Genomic DNA, 3,254 nt, shown 5'->3' with positions numbered 1-3,254 from the left:
AGCTTCTTGTGTGTACATCACCCCACCTTCTAGGATGGTCACGTGTTCTGGATAGAAGAAAAACCCCAGGAGCTCCTAAGTCACCAGAAGAGAAGGGGCCATCCTGTGTCCAGCTGAGAAATGTTCATTTCTACAATGTTTCCAAGGGACAGTTTGTGCAGGCAGTGGTGGCACACACAGGAGGCAGAGGCAGGGGGATCTCTGTGAGTTTTGGGGCCAGCCTGGTCTTCAGAATTAGTTCCAGGACAGCCAAGGCTGTTCCACAGAGAAACCCTGTCTAGACAAAAATGCACAAAAAAGCAAGAGGAGAGGGGAGGGGGAAGCGAGGGTGGAGGAGAGGGAGGGGAGGGGAGGGAGAGAGGTCAGCTCAGAGCCTTTGGAAAATTCCACCAGGCCCCAGAACATGAAGGCCCCTCCCCTCCTGGAAGAGCGAAGTCACAGGGCACACAGGCACCCCTCCCCTCCAGCAGGGAGAGGCTGATTACATTCCTCAGAAAGACCACAGGGGGCAGACCCGCTGCTGGCCAACAGCAGATAAGGGAAGCCCTTGCTACCTCTTTACCCCAGGACCAATCCGTTTAAACGTCACACTGGGGACAGGAGAGATGGCTCAGCTACTAAGAGCACTGACTGCTTTTCCGAAGGTCCTAAGTTCAAATCCCAGCTACACAACCATCCATAATGAGATCTGAAGACAGCTAAAAAAAAAAAAAAAAAAAAAAGTCACACTGTTCTGCCAATCACATTGTGGTTGCTGCTCTATTCTACCCCTGAAAACTGTATAAAAACTGACCAGTTGGACTACCCGGGGTCATTGCCTCTCCTTTGTGTGCAGGAAGAGCCCAGTGTGCTGGCTCCACGGGGTCCACTCAGGGGGTCCCCAGTAGCTAAGGCTCATCAGAGTATTAATTAACAAGAAGAGAAGAGAAAAGAGAAAAGAAAAAAAGAAGAGAAGAGAAGAGAAGAGAAGAGAAGAGAAGAGAAGAGAAGAGAAGAGAAGAGAAGAGAAGAGAAGAGAAGAGAAGAGAAGAGAAGAGAAGAAACAGTTTGTTTTCCCTTCCAAGTACCTAGGCTGGAAAACAAGCAGCAACATGCTGCCCGGTGGGAGCCAGTTCAGACCTGCTTGCTGCCTTGTAACCTATTTACATGTAACAGATCTGTCCCACTTCTGCCAGCTTAGAGGACAAAAATCAGGGCGCAGGCCTCCTTAATATTCAAATGAAAGGGCTCTGGGAGTATATAAACTGGTTCAGCCTCTGTGGAGGGCATGGCAGACCCCCACTCTAAGTGTGAAGCCTGCTTCCCATTTAACTCAGAGATTCTGCTTCCAGAAGTCAGAGCTGCAGAAATGCACCCACAGATACATAAAGCGTTAAGTGTAGGAGCTGGGCCAGTGGTTCAGTGGATCGAAGTGCTTGCCACATAAGCGTGTGGACTTGAGTTCAAATCCCCAGGGCCCACAAAAGCCAGGTGCACCAGTAAGCCCAGCCCTGGGGTGTGGCAAGAAACAGGTAGAACCTTGAGCTCACTGACCAAACAGTCTGGGCAAGCAGTGAGCTCCAGGTTTTCTGAGAGACTCTGAGTCAAAATCAGTGTGGAGAGTGATTGCGGAAGACACCAGAATGCTGATCTTTAGCCTCCTTGCAAGCCTGCAAACAGCGAGGGGCAGAGAAAGAGACAGACAGTGACCTCTGACCTCCATACACATCTGTCTCCACCTCCCAAGTGCTAGGATTACCGCTAAGCACCAGCATGTTCAACCTCAAAGTGATATCTGTGTTTAAAAATACTCAGTGGGGAATGCTTGTGAGTCCAACAGTTGGGAGGTGGAGGCAGAAGATCAGGTGTTCAAAACTATCCACAGCTACATAGTTCAAGGCCAGCCTTGGCTGCATGAGACAGCCTCAAACAAACAAATAGGGTCAGCAGGAGGGAAGTGTGCTTGCTGTCGAACACCACAACCTGAGTTCAATTCCCCAACCCCACACAGTGGAAAGAGAGGACCAACTCCTGCAAGCTGTTCTCTGAGTACCACACAAGTGCCGTGGTGTGTGTTACATGCATGCATACATACATACATACATACATACATACATACACAGCAAATAAATGTTAAAAAGTCTTCCCTATGTTCTTCCTTCAGCTCATCTTTTGCTTTATCTGTTCCTTACTAATGTCACTGCACTGAGATATGTTTTAAAAACTTACATTTTAAAAAATACTAAAAAGTGGGGACAAGGTGGCTCAGGGGATAAAGGAGCTTGCTGCCAAGCCTGACAGCCTGAGTTCAGTCCCCAGAACCCATGGTGGAGAGAACAGACGACAGAAAGTTGTTCCTTGACATTCATACATGTACATTGCCTGGCATGGTGGGTGTGCCTTTAATCCCAGCACTCAGGAAACAAAGGCAAGCAGGGGTACATAGCCAGTTCTCATAGCTAGAACTACATATTGAGACCCCAACTCAAAAAAATAAAAATAAAAACCAGCAACAACAACATCAAAAACATTTTCCCATACATGAAATAACTAAATATTTAAAACGTTCAATAATTTAAAACAAATAAGTAAACAAAAACAACTTAACCTGTCAGGGTACACACACCAGAAATCCCAGCACTCTGTAGGCTGAGACAGGAGAATTAAAATGTCCAAGGCCGTGCTCGCTTTGGCAGCACATATACTAAAATTGGAACGATACAGAGAAGATTAGCATGGGCCCTACACAAGGATGACACGCAAATTTGTGAAGCATTCCATATTTTTGGACATGCAAACTTTATATGCCCCAGTACAGGGGAACGCCAGGGCCAAAAAATCGGAATGGGTGGGTAGGGAAGTAGGGGGGAGGGTATAGGGGACTTTTGGGATAGCATTGGAAATGTAATTGAGGAAAATACGTAATAAAAAAAAAAGAGGTTATAACCAAAAAAAAAAAAATCTCCAAGGCCAATCTTGGCTGTGTAATGAGTTCAAGACCAGCCTGGATATAAACTTACCCCAAAAGAAAACCATACATACACTATCCATAGCCCATACATATAGCTATGTGGCTATATCTCAGTCTGTAGCCAAAAATACATCTTTCACAACTCCATCTATCTAGGAATGTGTTTTTAGGTATATATCTGCATAAATGTATGCCTACAGCTATAACTATCCATGACAATACCCACCTAAATTGCTACTTGTGATCTACCCATACACACAGTCAACAATGTGACAGTAAACAAAGGAAAATGCCATTGAGAGAA

At 45.9% G+C, this 3,254-nt stretch overlaps 1 non-coding gene across 1 annotated transcript; it reads left to right on the top strand.

The window, feature by feature from the left end:
• The first annotated feature begins 2,659 nt into the window (after window positions 1-2,659).
• On the top strand, window positions 2,660-2,766 carry LOC115029679 (U6 spliceosomal RNA). Its single transcript, XR_003835228.2, has one exon. It is a non-coding gene; the product is annotated as a U6 spliceosomal RNA (small nuclear RNA).
• The last annotated feature ends 488 nt before the right edge of the window (window positions 2,767-3,254 follow it).

This window comes from Mus caroli, unplaced genomic scaffold (genome assembly GCF_978045245.1).
Source record: "Mus caroli unplaced genomic scaffold, Mus_caroli_1 scaffold_17, whole genome shotgun sequence".
In the NCBI taxonomy this organism is placed as follows: domain Eukaryota; kingdom Metazoa; phylum Chordata; class Mammalia; order Rodentia; family Muridae; genus Mus; species Mus caroli.
The sequence above is the reverse complement of the archived record's forward strand: the minus strand, read 5'-3'. Positions and strand labels throughout refer to the sequence as shown.